Here is an 8,993-nt window from a genome sequence, read left to right on the forward strand (position 1 = left end):
GTTGTTGTGAATGCAAATGACGTGGTGAAGATACTCTGTCAGTTTATACCTCCGTGAGGCCACACTACGGAAGTATCGTCCACATACCTCCAGACCATAGCTGGTTTAAGGGCAGCTGATTCAAGCGCTCTTTCCATGAAATCCTCCATAACAGGGTTGGCCATCTAGGGAGACGGCGGGGGGGGGGGGGGGGGGGGCTGCCCATAGTGACGCCGTGAGTCTACTCAAAATATTCTTGGTTGAACGTAAAATACGTTGAGGATAGATCATACCGAAACAGAACAGTGATGTCCACTTGAAACTTTTTGCCAATTAATACCAAGGAAACTGCTTAGACAGAGAGCCCCCAGTCTATTGATAAAGTCAGGTGAGTTACCCCACCAACAGTCTCAGCAATGAAGTGAGTTACGGATGTGATTTGGGCATTTCCCCACCAATAGTCTCAGCAATGAAGCGAGCAGTTGTCTTGTGACAGCCAGAGCGAGAGCACCAGCAGCAGCGAGTACTGTTTGTATAAAGCGTTTATTTTGCATTTTGTTTACGACCTTCCACTAAGGAAGGGATTCTATTTGTGTTTATCTGCTCTGCATAGTAACTAACAGTTCCTGATAAAACTTTACGTAGTTTTCGTGTTAGATTTCTTAGTGTTTTCTTGATCGTTTAGAACAGAAAGCGCCCTAAAACCGTCTTTTGTTTGTTTCGCGGCCGTTAGCCACTAGTCACTTGAATCAGCGGTTGTCTTGTGACAGCCAGAGCGAGAGCACCAGCAGCAGCGAGTACTGTTTGTATAAAGCGTTTTTGTACTTATTTGCTGCGCTTAGCTTTTAAATAGTTTTTCTGGGAAAACCTAGCGTAGTTTTCGCGTCTCGTATTTCAGTGAGTGTTTCTTGATTATCAGAGTAGCTCATCAGAAGATTATTTTGGGAATTTGTCACCGTATAGAGTAGGGTAAACATAGTCATGTGTAGGGACTGTGGTTGTTGTGAGCGGACGCAAGGAGAATTGGCCACTCTTCGGGGGCAGGTGGAGGCTTTGTCTGTTAGGCTCATCGAGCTCGAGGCGCAGGCGTCGGCTCGTAGTGGCGTTGGGGCAACTGTGGTGAGACCTATGCCTACTTCGGTGGCCTTGGAATCACATGGAACCCCTGATGTCGCTGCGTCTTCCGGCAGTGAGCATCTTACCGGTCAGCCATCACTCCAGGGTGAATGGCGGACAGTGGTGGGCTCGCGCGTGCCTGGCCGAAACGCAAAGGTGGGATCTGGCCGCGTGGCAGCTGCCTTACCCCTTTCCAACAGGTACGGGGTGCTTCCTAGTGGTGATGACATCGTTTCCGAGCCACCACAGGATGCCTCGCCTGTTGGGCCAGTGGCCGATTCTCCGGCAAGGTCCCGACAGTCACAGAGGGCGGGCCTATTAGTTATAGGGAGCTCCAACGTTAGGCGGGTTATGGAGCCCCTCAGGAAAATAGCGGGTAGGTCGGGGAAGAATGCCAGTGTGCACTCGGTGTGCTTGCCGGGGGGTCTCGTCCGTAATGTGGAGGAGGCCCTTCCGGCAGCTATTGAACGCACTGGGTGTGACCGGCTGCAGATAGTAGCACATGTCGGAACGAATGACGCCTGCCGCTTGGGTTCTGAGGCCATCCTTGGTTCCTTCCGGCGGCTGGCTGATTTGGTGAAGACAACCAGCATCGCACGCGGAGTGCAAGCTGAGCTTAATATCTGCAGCATAGTGCCCAGAGTCGATCGCGGTCCTCTGGTTTGGAGCCGTGTGGAGGGTCTAAACCAGAGGCTCATACGACTCTGCGACTATAATGGTTGCAAATTCATCGACCTCCGTTATTGGGTGGAGAACTGTAGGGCCCCCCTAGACAGGTCAGGCGTGCACTACACACCGGAAGCAGCTACTAGGGTAGCAGAGTACGTGTGGCGTGCACATGGGGGTTTTTTAGGTTAGAGGGACCCCCCCTTGGGCGAAACGATAAAATACCTGACGGCTTACCAGAGAGGACATTATCATCGTTGATAAAGAACGTCCGTCCTCAGAGACCAAAAACAGGAAAAGTCAACGTAATATTGGTAAACTGCAGGAGTATCCAGGGCAAGGTTCCTGAATTAGTATCTCTTATTGAAGGAAATAGTGCGCATATAGTATTAGGAACGGAAAGTTGGTTAAAACCGGAAGTGAACAGTAACGAAATCCTAGACACAGAATGGAATATATACCGCAAGGATAGGATAAACGCCAATGGTGGAGGAGTATTTATAGCAGTAAAGAATTCAATAATATCCAGTGAAGTTATTAGCGAATGCGAATGTGAAATAATCTGGGTTAAGTTAAGTATCAAAGGTGGGTCAGATATGATAGTCGGATGCTTCTATAGACCACCTGCATCAGCAACCGTAGTAGTTGAGCGCCTCAGAGAGAACCTGCAGAACGTCGTGAAGAAGTTTCGTGATCATACTGTTGTAATAGGGGGAGACTTCAATCTACCAGGTATAGAATGGGATAGTCACACAATCAGAACTGGAGCCAGGGACAGAGACTCTTGTGACATTATCCTGACTGCCTTGTCCGAGAATTACTTCGAGCAGATAGTTAGAGAACCAACTCGTGAAGCTAACGTTTTAGACCTCATAGCAACAAATAGATCGGAACTTTTCGTCTCCGTGAATGTAGAAGAGGGTATCAGTGATCATAAGTCAGTGGTTGCATCAATGACTACAAGTGTAATAAGAAATGCCAAGAAAGGAAGGAAAATATATTTGCTTAACAAGAGTGATAGGGCACAAATCGCAGAATATCTGAGTGACCACCATCAAACGTTCATTTCTGAGGAAGAGGATGTGGAACAAAAATGGAAAAAATTCAGGAACATCGTCCAGTACGCCTTAGATAAGTTCGTACCGACTAAGGTCCAAAGCGAGGGGAAAGATCCACCGTGGTATAACAATCATGTACGAAAGGTACTACGGAAACAAAGAAAGCTTCATCATAGGTTTAAGAGTAGTCGAATCATAGCTGATAAGGAAAAGCCGAACGAAGCGAAAAAGAGCGTAAAGAGAGCAATGAGAGAAGCATTCAACGAATTCGAACATAAAACATTGGCAAACAATCTAAACAAGAACCCTAAAAAGTTTTGGTCATATGTAAAATCGGTAAGCGGATCTAAATCCCCTATTCAGTCACTCGTTGACCACGATGGCACCGAAACAGAGGACGACCGAAGAAAGGCAGAAATACTGAATTCAGTGTTCCGAAACTGTTTCACTGCGGAAAATCGTAACACGGTCCCTGACTTCAGCCGTCGCACGGACGCCAAAATGGAAAATATTGAAATAAACGATATCGGAATTGAAAAACAACTGCTATCACTTAGTAGCGGAAAAGCATCCGGACCAGACGAGATACCCTTAAGATTCTACAGTGATTATGCTAAAGAACTTGCCCCCTTTCTATCAGCAATTTATCGTAGATCGCTGGAAGAACGTAAAGTACCTAGCGACTGGAAAAAAGCGCAGGTCGTTCCCATTTTCAAGAAGGGTCATAAATCAGATGCGAATAATTATAGGCCTATTTCGCTTACGTCAATCTGTTGTAGAATAATGGAACATGTTTTGTGTTCTCGTATTATGACGTTCTTAGATAATACAAATCTCCTTCATCATAACCAACATGGATTCCGCAAACAGAGATCATGTGAAACTCAGCTCGCCCTATTTGCCCAAGAAATTCACAGTGCCGTAGACACTGGCGAGCAGATTGATGCCGTATTCCTGGACTTCAGGAAGGCATTTGATACGGTTCCGCACTTACGTTTAGTGAAAAGAATACGAGCTTACGGAATATCGGACCAGGTTTGTGATTGGATTCAGGATTTCCTAGAAGAAAGAACACAACATGTCATTCTTAACGGTTCAAAATCTGCAGATGTAGAGGTAATTTCGGGAGTACCGCAGGGAAGCGTGATAGGACCTTTATTGTTTATAATATACATAAATGACTTAGTTGACAACATCGGTAGCTCCGTGAGGCTATTTGCAGATGACACGGTTGTCTACAAGAAAGTAGCAACATCAGAAGACTCGTACGTACTCCAGGAGGATCTGCAGAGGATTAATGCATGGTGCGACAGCTGGCAGCTTTCCCTAAACGTAGATAAATGTAATATAATGCGCATACATAGGGGCAGAAATCCATTCCAGTACGATTATGCCATAGGTGGTAAATCATTGGAAGCGGTAACGACCGTAAAATACTTAGGAGTTACTATCCGGAGCGATCTGAAGTGGAATGATCACATAAAACAAATAGTGGGAAAAGCAGGCGCCAGGTTGAGATTCATAGGAAGAATTCTAAGAAAATGTGACTCATCGACGAAAGAAGTAGCTTACAAAACGCTTGTTCGTCCGATTCTTGAGTATTGCTCATCAGTATGGGACCCTTACCAGGTTGGATTAATAGAAGAGATAGACATGATCCAGCGAAAAGCAGCGCGATTCGTCATGGGGACATTTAGTCAGCGCGAGAGCGTTACGGAGATGCTGAACAAGCTCCAGTGGCGGACACTTCAAGAAAGGCGTTACGCAATACGGAGAGGTTTATTATCGAAATTACGAGAGAGCACATTCCGGGAAGAGATGGGCAACATATTACTACCGCCCACATATATCTCGCGTAATGATCACAACGAAAAGATCCGAGAAATTAGAGCAAATACGGAGACTTACAAGCAGTCGTTCTTCCCACGCACAATTCGTGAATGGAACAGGGAAGGGGGGATCAGATAGTGGTACAATAAGTACCCTCCGCCACACACAGTAAGGTGGCTCGCGGAGTATATATGTAGATGTAGATGTAGAGATGTGTGTCTAAGTCATGTATAGGTGCCCCAATGTTGCTGATACAAGTCCCATCGCTCACTAGCATACAGCGCACACAGTTCTGGCGTTCACATGTCCTAATCGACAGACCATAGTCTGCGAGATTGCTGTCACATTATTTCCAGACTTGCAGTATACTTCGTATTCTTTTCACAGATAACTCAAACATGTTTATCCCTCTGTATCACTGCCCTGATGGCTGGAAGCTGTTTATCATAATCTCCAACGTTTATGAGCGAACCTGCTATTCATAATTAACAGTAACTTGTTTCTCTTTTCTCGCTAAACCACCAAGAATGTAACACTGAAAAATACTTAGACATACTATTTCCGTCCTACTTTCCAAATGCAGATAGTATCCAGTATGGGCCTTTAACATGTTCCATCAGCTGTTTATAGCTGGCCTACTTTCCCCACGAAAATTCACTCACCAAGAAGGTGGAGAGCTCAAGTTACTATACACACACACACACACACACACACACACACACACACACACACACACACACACAGAGAGAGAGAGAGAGAGAGAGAGAGAGAGAGAGAGAGAGAGAGAGAGAGTGAGGATAATTTTGGGCACAAGGCAATTTGTCGAATAATAAATAACTTATGATGCTCTGAATGCTGCCAATTCCTGATGTGGTAACAAAACTGACGGAATTCAGTGAACGAATATAGCAACTTGCAAATGATAATCATAAGTCATCCACCAAGGAAGTTCATAATGATATGTGGGTGGTGTGGACAGTTGGTATGGTCATAGCTGTGGTTATCAAAGTAGTAGCAGGTTCATTCCACAGATTCAAGCTGTATATTCTGTAGTCTTCTATATCACAAAAGTGCAACTCATGAACATACATGAAGAATGATTTCAGTTAGTGAGGTCTGACTGAACAGTTGACAGTGCCACCACAAAGTGTCAATCTGCATCGTCAACAACATGTTAGTATTGTCAATGTGCTTGTGGATGTGAGTGCAATGTGTGTGTCTGGCATATCTTAACTTTATTTTCAATTCTAGGTGATGTGGTGGAGCAACGATTGGAAAGATATCTCAACAATATTACATATCAATATTCAAGACATCTTTCATTTTATATTCAAGCCAGAGAAAATGTGTAAGCATTGGAATGATGTCTGATTGTGAATTCAAGCAAGCTGTGATTTTTGAGAACACATGATGTTGTGGCACGAAAGTGATATTATCCCCCTACAGACTACTGCAGGTTGCGTGAGAACTCAATTTTGACTACGTGCATGTTTGCTCAAAATATTCACACATCCACAGATTGGTATAGGTGACTTCTCACTAGTAATCAGACTCTTTAATGAAACAGAACCCACTCACATGCAGCAGCAGGCCTTCAAGTATCTATTACACAGTAGCTATGCCTTACAACACTCACCTCACCAGAGACTGAGCTGGCAGCCTTATGTGTATAGCTTTCATTAAAACTTCTGGGACATTTTAACAGAACTGTCATGACAATCTACAAATCCCTCCGAAGAAAAGGTATCCCAATATTTCGATGCATGTTCTATGTCAATATGCAGAACTACGAATGAGTTTTCAACACTTGATGTGTACATAGAACTATGTTTTTATCTGAGTATCTGTATGTACCCAACTACATGTAAGAGTTAATAGAAATAGATGAAGTGTCTGAGTTCTCTCTTTTTATTTCCTATAAGACCCCATGCATGCTGGTGTAATCATACAGTCTACACCATGAATGGTTGTATGAAATAATCAACTCACAAGAACTTTATCGTAACAGATAAGTCTGAGAACACTCCAGAGAACAGCACACGAAGAAGAACGGATCACTATTGCTGCAAAGTTTCAGACCGATAAGTGTAGGTCCATCGGGCTGTGGAGGGTCTTTGCTAATGCGTCTCGACGGTGTCTGCTTCGAAAAAGTACACGTACTTTCAAAAACATTGTTTTAGTCCAAATACGAAGTACTGGATAAGATACTTCCAGGCATTGACATTATTGCATACAATACTTTTTCTGACTGCAGTAATGTCACACTGCCTGAAAGAGTAAAACTGAATATTATGTTCATATTTGATAATGTAACAGCGGAAAACAAATACAAAAATACTTCTGCTTCATGTGTTGTGTGGTAGTTCACGTCTTTTACCTACATCTGACGTACTCTGAGACCCCAAAGCAGTTGAGAGGGGATAATGCAAAACATATTACTTCCTTCAAAGAAAATAATATGAATTTAAAACACGTTTACCAGACACATTACGAAGCGACATGGCGTTCAATGAATTTATAATTTTATATTGAGATTGCTCTAATAATTCACAATACAAATTTTTGGATGCTGACAAAATAAGGAAATCACGCTATGAACAAATTTGCATACACATCCACCAACAATCTGTCTGTGTGAAGGGAGGCAGAAGAGTCATCTCTATAATGATGTGAAAATTCAGATACTTGGTGACAGTATCAAATGTCACATTACTAGATTTGAAGCACTCTGCAGAGGTATCAGGGAAGCAAATACTTTTTCTCTGGCCACTTTGAGGTTAGTCCGTGAACTGAATGCAAGGGTTGATGTAACTGAAAAGAATGCAAATGGGGTTGTGTATATGTTGTATACTGTTTCAAAGTCCTTGTAGTACATAACTACATGTAGACAAAACATAAAGATGTTGAAGCATGATTGTTGACCTAAAAGTATTTGGAAGGACACCACTCAGTCAAAGAAATGTTTAGGCCTATTTGTGAGTCTACTGCATGGCACTTGAAGGAAAATGACTCTTAAGAAAAGTATGCTGCTGGCGATTTCATTAACCACCACAGCAACAGTCAGATAGAAAATCAAGAGTAAGTAAGGAGAAACATATATGCTGGACACTCAACCTATAAGTTTAACCAAAAATGCAATAGAAATCAATGGTAGAAGACTGAAAGAGCACATGATTTACTGAACGTAAAATTATTAATAAACAGAAAAGTCATTAGCTTTACATTGAAAGATACAGAAATGTGTGGTTGAATATTACAAATGGAGTGTATCGTAAAGGCATTGGAATAGGAACAAAAACCCGAACAGTTATAAACACAAAAAACATTTGATGGAGGCTACCCGGCACCATAACTAGTCGTCTCCCTTCCTGTTCCACTCGCGGCTAGAGCGAGGGAGGAACGACTGCTTATATGCCTCCGTATGAGCCCTAATTTCTCGTTTCCTATCTTCGTGGACCCTACGTGAAATGTATTTGGGCGGCAGTAGGGTAGTTCTGCAATCAGCTTCAAATGTCACTTCTCTAAACTTCATCAGTAATGTTCTTCGAAATGAATGTCTTCTTCTCTCCAGGAATTCCCACTTTAACTTCCAAAGATTATCTGTAACACTTGTATGCTGGGCGAACGTACCAGTAACATATCTAGCAGCTCGCCTATGAATTGCTTCGATGTCTTCTTTAGATCCGACCTAGTGCAGATCCCAGACACTCGAGCAGTATTCAAGAATATGTGGCACTAGCGTCCTATATGCAGTCTCCTTTACAGACGAACCACAATTTATGAAGATAGTAACTGTTCCGAAAGAACAGATACCAATGATGACCGAGCAGCTTCTCTACAAAGAAATGATAATTAATCGAAACCCTGAACTGCCAACAGGTGTTTATATACCTCGATGGGGACAGCTGAAAATGTGTGCCTCGACCGGGAATCGAACTCGGGATCACCTGCTTACGTGGCAGACGCTCTATCCATCTGAGCCACCGAGGGCACAGAGGATAGCGCAACTGCAGGGACTTTTCCTTTGCACGCTTCCCGTGAGACCCACATCCCCAACTGTCCTTTAAGAACATTAAGAATGTAAGTTGTGGACAGTTGGGAATATGCGGTTCACGGGAAGTGTGCAAATGTTAAGTCGCTGCAGTCGCACTATAATCTGTGTCCTCGGTGGCTCAGATGGATAGAGCGTCTGCCATGTAAGCAGGAGATCCCCGGTTCGAGTCCCGGTCGAGGCACACACTTTCAACTGTACCCATCCAGGTATATAAACAACACCTGTTGGCAGCTCAGGGTTTCGATTAAGAACCACACTTTCCTAAAATTCTCCCTATAAACTGAAGTCGA

The 8,993-nt window shown here is 43.5% G+C and overlaps 1 non-coding gene across 1 annotated transcript; it reads right to left on the reverse strand.

Annotated features, from left to right (window-relative positions):
• Positions 1-8,565: 8,565 nt before the first annotated feature.
• Trnat-cgu (transfer RNA threonine (anticodon CGU)) lies at positions 8,566-8,640 on the reverse strand. The gene has a single exon. It is a non-coding gene; the product is annotated as a tRNA-Thr (tRNA).
• Between the last annotated feature and the right edge of the window lie 353 nt (positions 8,641-8,993).

The sequence above is a fragment of the Schistocerca serialis genome, chromosome 6 (genome assembly GCF_023864345.2).
Source record: "Schistocerca serialis cubense isolate TAMUIC-IGC-003099 chromosome 6, iqSchSeri2.2, whole genome shotgun sequence".
NCBI classification, from domain to species: domain Eukaryota; kingdom Metazoa; phylum Arthropoda; class Insecta; order Orthoptera; family Acrididae; genus Schistocerca; species Schistocerca serialis.